The sequence below is a fragment of the Typopeltis vanoorti genome, chromosome 22 (genome assembly GCF_054136105.1).
Source record: "Typopeltis vanoorti isolate ZY-2024b chromosome 22, IOZ_Tvanoo_1.0, whole genome shotgun sequence".
Lineage (NCBI taxonomy): Eukaryota > Metazoa > Arthropoda > Arachnida > Uropygi > Thelyphonidae > Typopeltis > Typopeltis vanoorti.
Genome location: NC_143570.1, coordinates 62,377,794 through 62,392,256, shown reverse-complemented (window position 1 = coordinate 62,392,256; position 14,463 = coordinate 62,377,794).

Below are 14,463 nucleotides of genomic sequence, written 5' to 3'. Positions count from 1 at the left end.
TGCAGGTTGTTCTATCTCCGCAAATATGACAGTTCCTTCCAGAGTACTAATACTTGAAAAACTGGAAAAAGCTCTTAGTATTTGGATTGGTGATTGTTCAAAAAAAAAAAAAACGGATCCCACTAAACATCAATTTGTACAAATTAAACATATTTAACAAAGCTTTAAAAATGTACAACTACTTTAAAGAAAACGGCGAATCTGCTATTAGCTTCGACTTTGTTGCAAGCAAAGGTTCGTTCAACCATTTTAGAAAACGCTTTTCATTACAAAACATAAAAATACAAGGGGAAAGAGTATCAGCTGATAATGAAGCTGCCAAAACTTATCCAAAGGAATTGCAAAACAATTATTGAAGGTGGATGTACAACACATCAGGTTTTTAATGCCAACGAGATGAGCCATTGGTGGGAAAAATGCCCAAGAGAACATTTATTTCAAAAAATGGAAAAGTTGCTCCAGGTTTTAAAGCATCAAAAGACCGTGTAATATTACTTATGATCAGTAACAGGCGATCAAATGGTGAAACCATGCTAGCTTATAAATCCCTCAATCCTCGTACAATGAAAAACCTAAATAAGAGTGCTTTAGCGGTATATTGGACGGCAAATAAGAAAGCTTGGGTAACTACTGATTTATTTGAAAAATGGTTTCTAAACTATTTCGTACTAAGTGTGGAAAACTACTTAAAGCAGAAAAATCTAGATTTTAAAGTTCTACTGATATTGGATAATGCGCCCAGCCATCCGAAAGATTTAAATCACCCAAATGTCAAAATGATTTTCTTATCACCAAATACAAGTTTATTACTTCAACTGTTAGATCAGGAATTATAGCTACATTTAAAACTAATTACATCAGGAAATCGTTGCAATGGGTTTTGAATAAAGTTGACGACGAATCTATCGAAGTCGTGGAGGCATGGAAACTTTTTACAATTTTGGACTGTATTAATCTCAAAACTTCATCCATCAAAGAAATAAAACCGACAACGTTAAATGCCTGTTGGAAAAATATATGGCCAGAGTCAGTTCAATGCGAAAATCTAATCGAGAAAATCTAATCATAACAGAATGGATGCAATAATAGAACTTGCTAAGTTTCTAGGAGGGAAAGGTTTTGACGATATGAATGTCGAAGATATTCAAGAATATACTGGTGGAATAAGAGACTGATGAAGCAAATTTGGGGGAAATGGCATCTGGAATAAACCAAATTAATTCAGAGGACGATAGCACAGATAGAAATGATGAAGTTAAACATTTTACCCTAAAAAGCATAAAGAAGGGCCTAGACTTAGCCGAAAATTGGAGTTTTATTTTCTAAATGAAGATCCTTCTACTGAAAGAAGCACAAAATTTAAGAGAGAACTTCACAAGTGCTTAGCTCCATACAACGAAATTTATAAAGATCTCTCAGTTAAAAGCAAACACTCGAAAATAGCAGACTTTTTGCAAAAAGTAGATCGTATAAATCAAGATGCTGCTGAAGAAAGCTCAGAAGATGAGGATGTTTTGTCAAAAAGAAAACGCCCTCGTTTAATGGCGCTTAGTAGTGATGACGAAGAAAACATTATGCAAATATGTAACATTATGTAAACATTATGTAATAATATTAATATGTAATATTTTGATCAATTATTGTTTCAATAAATATACATTTCTCTTAGTTATAAAAAGAAAATATTATAGCTTTTTTAACTTTTGGAACCTAGCCCTGTTTGTTGTACTAGTTTTTTGTTTCTCATAACACGGCATTTTTTATGAACCTAACTACCGTGTTATACAGGGGTTACCAGTACTTGTTTTTCTTGCCTCTGCAGTATAGTGGCTATTGGGGAGGGCGTGTCATTTACCGTGGGGAGCAAGTTACTATCGCCCCGACGTGAACGTGTTTAAACTTTTTTTCATGTGCGTGGTATTTGCGAAACTTTTTCATTTCTTTCTTCGAAAAGTAAAATCAGGGGTACGAGTTGTACGCCAGGGCGAGTTATATTCTAGTAAATAAAAGAAACACACGTATTAATTCACAGTGAAAATTATTTAATTGTAAATATTTCATCCTAAGTATCTTAGGACATCATCAGTACAGTAGTTTAAAACAATAATAGGAATAATATACAGTTAGAGCGCATGATTACAATAGAATCTCATTAAACGTGCGTAACGTGTTACAGAAAAAAAAATTAATTATTTAACACAATTTTGTATGACAATTTCCCATACTTTAGGAATAGTAAGAACGTCGTTGCGGTTTAAGTTTGGTCTGTGTAGTAAGGCTTCAGAACTTTCTTTGTTTAAACGTTCATGTTTATATAAAGATCTATGTAAAAGTTTAGACTTTTCCCAATGGATCCTATGGTTTGGATTTTCAATTCCGTCTTGAGAGAGGCCAGATTTCTGCGGTTTAAAAAGACGAATGTGGTCTTGATGTTCCGAGATGCGTTTCTAAACAGACCTACCTGTCTGTCCAAAGTAAGACAATTTGCATGAGCATGGAATTTCATAAACGCTAGGCAACATCAAAGGTGAGAGTTTGTCCTCAGGAGAAGGTAACAAGTTGTAAATTTGGTTGACACGTTTGCAAGTAGTGGCAAAATTGTATTTCTTCATAATTTTAGAAAGACGTTCGGAGATGCCTTTGACGTAAGGTATGGGAATCCTATGGACTTCTTCCTGTCTGGTTTGATGTGTGGAGAAGTGACTGATGATTTTTTTAGTTGTTTTCTGATTATTTCCATTTAGGATGGCTGTATTTTTGATTACTTCTAATTCCTGGTTTAAAGATTCTTCAGAGGAGCAGAATTTGTGTGCTCTGGAAACTAGTGATTTAATAATGCCAGATTTCTGAGATGGACGATGAGCGGAAGAATTGTGAATGTAGCGACCTGAGAATGTAGGCTTGCGAAAGACAGACGTGGAGATGGAACCGTCTTCTTTTCTTTGGATGTGTAAATCCAAAAAGGAGATGCCCTGTGGAGATTCTTTTTCTAACGTAAAGTTGATGCGATGATGAAGAAGGTTAATTTTATCTAGAAACAGTTGTAATTCATGTTCGGGATGATCCCAGACTGCAAATACGTCGTCAACATATCTTAACCAAATTTTTTTGGTTTGGGTTCAAAAGTGAATATTTTTTCTTCAAGGTGTTCTATAAACAAGTTTTCTAGGTGTGGTGATAAAGGAGATCCCATTGCTGTTCCTTCTTCTTGCTTGTAAATTTGACCTTTCCAGGTGAAGTAACCTGATGCAATAACAAACTTGAACAATTCAACTATATCAGACGGAAATTTTTGAGTTAGTAATTGTATTGTTTCTTTATGGGGAATGTTTGTGAAGAGGGAGACAATGTCGAAGCTGCTTAACTAGTCGGTTTCTGACAGTTAATCAGACTTAAGCCAACAGACTTCAAATCGAAGTCTGTTGGCTTAAGTACTGGAGAGATGGTTGCGTTTCTTTCTATATTATGTATGAAGTCTAAATATGGGAAACATTTTGGTGAAATCGCAAATTTATGGCCTCTTGCTAGAACATTTAATTCATCTTTTGCTAGTGGACGGTTAGATAAATTGACTATCCATTTTTCCGTTGGTAATTTGTTAATGATCTTTTTGATCGATTTAATAGATTAAGGTATTTAATATGTAGAGCACTATTGCTTTTATCAAAAACTTTTATTCCTGAATTCTTTGAGACAATTATAATTAATTGTAGCAAATCTGATAAAGGAAATACCACTGGGGTTCTCGATACAAACTCATGTGACCGAAAAATGAATTTACTTCTTCGAGATCGTAATACTTACGCCAAATTGGATTATGATCCTACAAAACGTCAACTCAGAAAATTAAATAAGCTACTTTAATTAAATAAGCGTCTTTTTAAATCGCAGAAATCAGGCCTCTCTCAACACGGAATTGAACATCCAAACCATAGGATCCATTGGAAAAAGTCTAAACTTTTACATAGATCTTTATATAAACATGAACGTTTATACAAAGAAAGTTCTGAAGCCCTACTACACAGACCAAACTTAAATCGCAACGACGTTCTTACTATTCCTAAAGTATGGGAAATTGTCATACAAAATTGTGTTAAATAATTATTTATTTTTATTATTTTTTATTTATTTTTTTTCTGTAACACGTTACGCACGTTTAATGATATTCTATTGTAATCATGCGCCCTAACTGTATGTTATTCCTATTATTGTTTTAAACTACTGTAACTGATGATGCGTTAAGATACTTAGGATGAAATATTTACAATTAAGTAATTTTCACTGTGGTTAATACGTGTGTTTCTTTTAATTATGATCGCACCACAGGTTTCGTTATTTAAATATATATATATATATATATATATATATATATTCTAGTAAGTACGGTATTTCAACTATGGAAAAGTTCATTGGTACCTTCTTTAAACGGAAAAATAGCTCGGATGACAGTGATAACACAAAACGTAGTCTGTAATGACAGTTTGTGTAGTTTCCGAAGAGAAAGAAGTCTGTAACGAATCAACAGAAACACAGAATTCCCATCAGTTGCAATGCGATAATATTAATACATTGAACGAAAGGAAAGAGATGCCAACTTGCTGGATACTCGACCAGTGGATCGCATTCAAAAGATAATTACAACTGGTTATTTTGTAAAGACGGAGGTTTCGGTGTATAACATGTGCAGAGGTACAGACCCTAGACGCAAGTTCTTCATATCATGGTATTCAATTAGTATCAGAGTGGATAAATGGATTAATACGTATTAATCCATTTATATTCAAATTTCAATTGTCGGACAATTGACCAGTATTAAAGGGGAAGGGTGTAAATAAACTCCATCAAAATAAATAAATAAATAAAATTTTATAAAAATGTTGCGACAATCTAGCAATAGCCTCACATTTATGGTCCTTACTTTAAGGGCCCCCGGAGCTTAATCGTTTAGAATTTAACCACTGTCCCCGGCATCACCTTTTACGGCCGATACATGGACGATATTCTATGCATTGGGGAACCAGCATGCATCACCTCTTTACAAGTGTCCCTTAACGACTTCAGTAACAAACTAAAATTCACTATAGAAACAGAACATGAAACTTCCACAAATTTCCTAAACCTAACATTAATTAAAACAAAACAACAAAATAGCCACGAAAATATTCCACAAACCAACACATATCGGAAATCACCTCCACTAACTCATATCATCCTTATTCTATCAAAAAATCAGCTACCTAGCACAATTCATAAATGCATACAAGTTTTCGACTCTACACATAATTATCTCAATATAGAAATAAAGAAATTAACACAGATTTTTAGAAACCGAAATTACTCAACACAGCTAATAAATTTCGCCAACAAAACAGCGAAAACAATCCAACAACCAAAACAAACTTCCCAAACAAAAAAATAAAACTGCTATGCATCCAGAACACATACAAAGCCTACAAATATATATTTTAAACACACCAACTATAAGTTGGTGTTCATCACGAACCAGAAATTGGCAACACTTCTAAAACTTGCAAAATCTCACACATATAAATAAATACTACAACACCACAATGTAGTTTACAAATTTCCTTGCCAACAAGACTGTGACGTCACCTACACAAGTTCCGCAATCAAATCTTTATCGACAAGACTACAGTAACACTTCCGTGCTGCAACTTACCAATTCATTTTAAGAAACGTAATAACCAAAAGAAAAACAGAAAAATAAGAAAAACAGAAATAGCAGTACATGATATACCCACAAATACACAAAGCTATAATAATAGACATACAGGAAAATGAAATTGCTTAGAATATCGGAAACGATAGCCATAAAATGTGACAAAAACTCAATAAACGTTCACTGCCCCTATATCATCTCAGAGAGTTGGAAGCTCCAAAACATAAAAATTAGATCACGGCTCCGATCAATAGAAAACAACACAGATACACCCAAGACGACATGACGTAGCCTCCACTTTTCCCATGAGCTCCGAAGACGACACACAGTCAAAATGGCTCACACCTCGTTACTTCCATCCCTAATTTTGTTCCATCATATTCTATCCTTCTCCTTTCCTTAAAAAATTTCTATCTTTCACCATCTTCCCAAAGAATTCTCACCTCACCTTAAAAACTCGGGTTTTAAAATTTACATATCTCTTGCCTCACCCGCAATCCAACCCGCCCTCCTTCCTTTCAGTCATACTTCAATAGTAATATAAATGTATATTGCCATACACTGGATGCTGCTCAATAAGAAGACAACCAAGAACTACAAAAGGTATGTCCAAAATTATTCTTTCCATATATTCTTCATGTATCTTCATCTTCATCTGCCTTTAAAACATCAGTAATACCCTAAAAATCGAGTAAAAAGCTAATGACATTATAAAAAGGTAAAAGAGGTACTCCTAAACAAAAATAGGAAAAATAGCCATAAAAATTAATACATAATTGCATTTTATGGAGGTGTAATGTAATGATGAAATATCTCGCATCCGTCGTTTCATAATCCAAATTCTTTCTGCTCTTCAAATTAACTTCCCTCTTCATTCATCGCTTCGGCTTCATATTTTAGAAGAAGAAAAAAAAATACTACATCAATATTTCCCAAAAGTATCAATTTAGGTATTTATTATTGGCATCGCCATAATCATCATCGGTGGTGCTTAAAGGCCCACTATCTGCCAGATATTCTCAGGGATGTCGGGTTTTATCCCCAAAGCCACTACCTTTGAAAACCTCATTCACTTTCAAAACCTCATGAAAAAAGCCAGAGCTTTCCAACAGGAAGCAAATGATTTTAACCAGTTCAATGCAGACTCTATCCTAGAATTACAGGAATCTTCCGTTCACAAAACTTGATCCCTCACTCGGTCCATAAGCAAAGCTGACATTCTGGTTTCCGACTCTAAGAGAAGCAGAACTGTTCCTTGTCAGCCATTAAGCTAATCGAAACAAAAGTCCAGAAATCAATGGCATTAGATCCAAGCATATTAAACGGAACACACACAGATAGCCTAGGTCCAATCGTGATGAAATTAATAAAACAAAATCTATGAAACTGAATATACGAGTTATTTCTAACTCGTACAGACTCGTGTTAGAATACCGTTCCCACATTTTGGATGGTAGTACCAGTGCATCAAAATCCAATCTTAAAATTATGAATGCTGTCTAGGAAAGGGTAGTCCTCTTAGCGAAAAACCCTTTTCTCAGATATCTACTCTCCAATCACTTTCTCACAGACGTTCTGTTCCTGCCTTATGCCTATTTTCTTTATAGGTATTTTTCATCGAAAAAAAAATTTTATTCATCCAACTGACTGGCCACATAATCTTTTATATGTATAAAACATGAGCAGCTATTGCTTAACACTCACACGCACAGTTCACCTTCAAACCTACCGAACAAACTTCTCATCCTTCTCCTCTTCCACTGCATCTACGAGTACCTGTCTCCAGAATACTCACTTCCTCACACTGTTTTTCCAACGGACTATGACTACAAACTCAATTTCTCTATTTTTTTTATTCTGGTTTTTGCCTGCACTGCTTCTCTTAATTTTTGTATCATAAATGCTTTGTATTCTTCTGGAATTCTTTTCCTTAGTAATTTACAGATAATTTTATATTCTAGAAAATTTTCGTCAGATTTCTTCAGTTCTTTTCTCTTTTTCAGTAGTTCTTGAGTTTGAGGTGAGAGTCGTTCTCTTTTTTTTTTTTTTTTTGATTCACAGGAATTTCTGATTTTTTCTTGCACTCGTTGAATTTATTAATAAAGTCAATGTAGTCATCATTTATGTAACAGTTTTTAATAGTCCATTCGGTCTTCTATGTACTTCCTGAACTTGTGTTAGTCTATTTGTTTGGGTTGTCTTTTATGGTTTAATGTTGCCCTGATATGTTGTTCTTTTTTGTGGTCTATTTTTATAATGGATCTGAGGAGTTGGTGGTCAGAATCTATGTTGAAGTATGTTTCGCCTATTGTACCAACATTTTGTACCAGTCTTTTACAGTCTGTTAAAATGTAGTCAATTTCATTTTTTGTGTCTCCATTCGGTGATTGCCACGTCCATTTTCTTACTAGGCGTTTGTTGAAAAAAGTGTTCATGATAAAGAGTTGTTCAGCTGCAGGAAATTCAGCTAATCTCTCCCCTCTTTTATTTCTTTCACCTAGGTCATGTGGTCCTATAAACTTTCCATCTTCTTTTCCACATCCTATTTTGGCATTAAAGTCACCACCAATGAATGTGTATGTTAACTTATAATTTAATGCCTGTTTCAGATTCATGTAAAAATTTTCTATTTCTTGATTATCAGCTACAGATGTTGGAGCATAGCAGGATATTAATTTTATTGTTATATTGTTCTCTATTCCAATTACGAGTACACCTATTCTTTCAGATATGATGTTACAAGAAAGGATCGACTTGGTGAGCTTAGATTTAACAATGAAACCCACTCCGCCTTGTTTGCCATTGTTTGAGGATGCTCCGAGGAGTATCTGTGAGCTATTGTACCATCTTGCTGTCAGTTCTTTCGATCTTTTGTTTCATTCACTAGCAGGATATCCAAGTTGATATTAGTTAATTCTTTTATTAATAAATCTATTCTGTAGTCTCTTGCCAAAGTTCGAGTATTGAGGGTACCGATTGCCATTTTCATAGATTTAAGAGGCGGCCTGTTTTCATCTGCGAGATTCTTAGCACCCCTGGCCACACTTGGTGACTTACAGCCGCTATAGAAAGGTGAGTGTGGGCCGTTTCTGTTGTTGTAGTCGCATCTTTGCTGTGGTCGCATATACACTTCTCCTGACCAGGGTTCTGAAGTGTTTGCCAGTGCTCTGTTAGTGATGTGGGGTCCAGTTCCGATAGTGGTTAGGATTCCCAACACCCCAGGGTGCACCACGGGGAGCTAGAGTTGGACTTTGCACCCCTCGTCTTTGCACGTCACGATTCTTATCTCTAAAAATCACCCACAAGGCAATAAACAAACCAAACACACCACATGATGTCCCTGACAGACGAGGGCCCCAGCGAAATTCTAAACATTCCAAACTCTATAACAACAAACATTCACGTCACGATTCCTTATCTTATCTTGATCTAGATCTGGTCAGAAGTGTCCCACCACTTTGATACTTCCAAAACTAACTACTGTATTAGGATTATAGTAATCTGCGAACTTTTCCATCACTATCAATGACTTTTTTTTCTTTGCAGGTGAAAATCAAGAACCATTGCAAAAGTGGCAGATACTTGCTTTATAACAGTACTGCTAATATTAGTGTATGCAGAAACTGCCATAATCATCTGGAAAGCAGTATTAAAATCAGGCAATCACACATGCCTCATCAAAGAAATGTTACGACAAGAAAAACACCATATGCATTGGTGATATCTGTAAATTCGTATTTCTGCATATTGCATTGTAAATTATATCTGTGAAATAAATATGTAAACTTAAAAGAACAAACAGTGTCATTGATGTGTTATGTATGTTTAAATAAGATCACTTTTGAAATCACCATGAATTCACACACAATTTGTTTATTTATTGAACTTTAAGATCTTAATTTTAGACAAATCAAAATATTCGGATGAATTATGAATAAAATATGAATTTGAATTAGAATATGAATATAGAAGAAAATATTGATGAGCTATGGGGAAAAATGTATGTTTGAGTGACATTAGCATATAATTAAATTATTCACAAAACCTCGAAACAGTGCCGTCATCACGACTCTACTCTACTCTAAGAATTCCCACCCTTTAACAGGAAAGAAATACCCCAAAATGTATTGGAAAATTAGTACACCCATCTATAGACAACCAAAGACAAAACATGACGACAATGACGGATGTGTGTCACCCTGGTAAAATTCCAAGATATCTTATCTCAAAAACATCGCTCACAATTCCATAGCGAAACGAAAACACCATGTGATATCACAGAGAGACATATGTTCCACAGAAATTTCCAAACACATAACGTCACGATTCTTATCTCTAAATATCATCCCAAGGCAATAAACAAACCAAACACACCACGTGTTGTCCCTGACAGACGAGGGCCCCAGCGAAATTCCAAACATTCCAAAATCTATAATAGCAAACATCCACGTCACGATTCCTTATCTTATCTTGATCTTGTCGGAAGTGTCCCACCAATCATTATACGATTCCTTATCCACTAATATATCTCCCTTTTCCATTCAAAACAATGATGTCACTTATTTACAACTAACAAATGAAGTCACTTATTGACAACTAGCAAATGACGTCACTTATCTACATCTCATAACAATACACACCCATGTCACAATCCCTTATCTTATCTTGATCTTGATCTTGTCAGAAGTGTCCCACCAATCACGACACGATTCCTTATCCACTAATATATCCTACTGTCCATTCAAAATAATAACGTAACTTATTTACAACTAACAAATGACATCACGTATCTTCATCTGATAACAACACACACTCACGTCACAATTCCTTATCTTGATCTTGTCAGAAGTGCACCACCAATCACAACACGAATCCTTATCTCTACCATCACCCATAATTCCATACGCGAACCAAAACACAAGAACTCACGTCACTGACACATATGCCCCCAGGGAAATTCCTAACCTTACAAGCTCATGATGTCATACCCACAATGACGTCATGAGCTTGTAATGACGTCATGAGTATTTCTTCAAAGTGCCTGGACTACTACTGAGTATAATAACCTTAGGAAAAAAGTATAATTCGTTCCTCAAATTTCTTTTTTTACCCTTATTTTTTTTATAAAAGAATTAGGGTATGTCTCAGGTCCTAGTTAAAGGAAAACTATGAAGCTGAAAGACAATAAAACATATTCAAAATATAAATCTATTATTCTGGGGGGCATTCTGTTTCTTTTTTTGGTACAACTGCCTCTTCTGCAAATTGTCCTGCTTCTCTCTTTATAAGGGCCAGTGTGTAAGCATTACTACTTAAACGTTTCGGTTGCAAGAAAAATATTTTAAATTTGTTTCTGTGAAATCAGTTTGGGCTTTTCAGTGATTACATTTTCTTCATATTCTTCAGGATCTTCCCGCTGTGCATCTCAATTTAGCAGGTCGGAATCACTCAGTTTCTCAAAATGATATTTGATTAACTTAGATTCATTTGAAAAACCTCTAAAATCATATGCAAATGTGGAAGAATGTGCTTCCAAACGGCTCGCATTGCTCGCAGTAATTTCATTCAACTTTAGGACTTTATAACCAGATTGAGATTTCTCTGATTTGGCCAGAAGTCTTGGAAGGCGTTCACTTCCAAAAAGGCCAGTTTCATCGACATTAAATATTTGTTGGTCACAACAGCCCCCCCCCCCCTTCTTATACAATTTTCTTCAAATCTCTGGATAATTTGCGGCCACCTCCTTATCGGCACTTGCAGCTTCGCCTGTGATTAGAACAGTATGTAGACTATTTCTCAAACCACCCAGCACTAACGTGGAATTCTTCTTTTCCATCATTGATAGCCTTTTCTTTCAAGGTTGCAAAGAGACAATGCTTTTGATTTAATAAGGTCAGTTCTTAGCAGGATCCGTTTTTGGTTGCAATCTTCGATCCGTGTACAAAGAAGTCTCTCTCTAATTCAATCATTATAATACTTTGTATTCAGAGCTTTGCTTAAAATTGCTCTTATAGTGATTCACCCATTTTTTATGTTCTTGTCTTATCTTTGCTCTGGACTCGCCTTGTTCACTTTCTTTATTATTTCAAGTTTTTCTTCCAATGGAGATTACTTTTCGAATCATTTTCACACTTTCACTTTTTTGCTCACTAATTCTTTTACTCATGATGAAAGGTTGGGAAAATACTTTAAAATAAAAAAAAATAATGTAAGAAAAATAATTGCAAAGGAGGTACGAAATATGATCAGGAAAACGCTATGTAATTAGCAGATGACATAAATTTTGGCGGTAAAAATTTGGATCATAGTATACATAGCGTACATGGAAGTAATGTAGTATGCAATTAAAAATAACTTTTTAAAATGTTTTAAATCAGTAACTAAATTATTTCATTGTGGTGAGTGATTTTTTAAAATAGTTAGCCATAAAAAATGTATAGATAGAAAATTGGAAAATTTTTAAAATCTCTAACATTTATTTTTAAGATGTATATAGGCGCATTAATTGAATTTTAGAGGTGCACTAATCGAATTTGGGTACTGAAAAAGAAATTATGCACTAATCGAAAACGCACTAATAGGGGGCGCATTAATCGAGGGATTACGTATATGCTTGAATTTGGGCGGTATAGACCCAAAGAACGGTTCCGCACCCAAATTTCATTGTGATAATTTAGCCAGTTATACTTCAGATCTATGAAATCTTTTTCTTTTTTTCTTTCTTTTTTTATCAATAGTCTAGCAACTTGGTCAGTAGTCATTTATGTCAGTCATTCCTTGTTGGACAATGATACCATCATGAACAAAACCAGTCTTTGACACTTCTTCACTGATTTTCTCACTTGTTTTTACTTTCTTAATTGTAGAAGGGGAAAGAAACTAGTAAATAATTTTCATTTTTTTTTAATTTCCATTTAAAGGTGTGTGTGTGTGTGTGTGTGTGTGTGTGTGTGTGTGTGTGTGTGTGTGTGTGTGTGTGTGTGTGTGTGTGTGTGTGTGTGTGTGTGTGTGTGTGTGTGCGTGCGTGCGTGCGCGCGCGCGCACTACTTCTTACTGTAGATGAACAAAATATCTGTGGAAGTCAAATAAAACCTATTAAAATGATTTACTTAACACGTTCGCGAGGAGAAGAGACAGAACGACTCGTGACAAATTCTCCTGCTCAAGCTCAACAGGAGAAGTCGTCCAGTGCTTTCTGTTTGCGTATCCGGCATATATTTGTAATTTAGCACTAGAATGAAAATAACTCTGTGTATAGTGAAACACATGTCCCCTCACAAGCACCATACTACACAGATATCTGAAAGCAAAAGAAAATGCTTATTGTAGCATTAAAAGCATAGTTAATATATACTGTACATAGTTAATATATACTGTATACAGGGTTACCTGTATACAGTATATATTTATAAGTACCGCGTTATACGAGGTAACCCTCGTATACGCGGTACTTATACAACGCGGTCTACAAATTGTAGTAACCCTTGTTCAACGCGGTTCTTCTACAACGCGGTTTCGATAAAAACACGGTCTACAAATTGTAATAACCCTTTATCTTTTCATATATTTTTCACCGCGCCACTTAAAAATCAAATTTATCTTCGTTAAATTTGCGCCTGCCGTATCGCGCATGTAGTTATAAGTAGTGAATTTATATTAGGGGAAATACCCTTTAACATGCATGTATGTCAATTGTTTACCATGTAAAGTGTTTATTGTAGAAAATTGTCTTCGTTTTCTGCCAGGAAAACACATTAAAAATCATAAGTGTGTTAATCTCAAGCTGAGCACTTTATTTTATGGTGAGTTCATGCTTTTTTATGTAAAAAATTTTATTTTTATAGCAATGGTCACTTAGAGGGCTTTTGCAATATGGTTGAAAAGGAAATTAGTGAATTAATTGATGGGGAAACAGATTTAAATGAGGAGGAACTGGTACAATTAATAGATGACGTCGAACCAAATGGCGGGGAGAGTTCTGCCGAAGATTCTGCTTGTGATGAATCCATTAAAGAATTCAGTTTAAAGAAATTAGAAGAAGGATTGGACTTGGCAAGAAAGGAAGTTATTTTACGGATAATGATCTCTCAATGGAGAGCTGCGGAAAATTCACGAGACAATTGGATATTTTTTTAGCTCCATATTATGAACTTAATAAAAAATTGCAGCATAGTGGTAAGTAAGGTCTCATTACTGGCTTCTTGTTAACTAAACCAGCCGAAGTATGCAATGAGAATTATACAAATGATGTCCAAGAGATTTCAAGTGATGACAGCGTCCGGCTACTCGTAAATAAAGACGATCTACGAAATGTTAGTTTTGAAGACAGTGATGACGATTAAATTATGCACTTTATTTTATTTTGCCTAAAACATTTTTGCATTATGGGCAATGAAGTTTACGTACAATTTGTATTTTTATAAATTTATACAATGTATTTTGTTTCATAGTTTATGTTTTCTTAACTTACATGAATTACCTGAAGAAATAAAAATATTTTTTCTTGGATATGTCATTGTTTTGGAATAACCCTACTTTTTCTATGTAATCTGAGTCTTGCATAACGCGATTTATATAACGCGGCATTTCTGTGGAACCTAACATCCGCGTTATACGAGGGTTACCTGTATATTGAAAAATTAGAGTATTTAGTGTAATTAGAAACAACTGGAATGAACAACATACTGCCATAGTCGGAAAAAACCGAACAAAGTAAAAGTGTTATTGTAGCATTGAAATACAGTCCTGCTTGGGGCGCAACTCGCGCGATATACGGCCTGGCG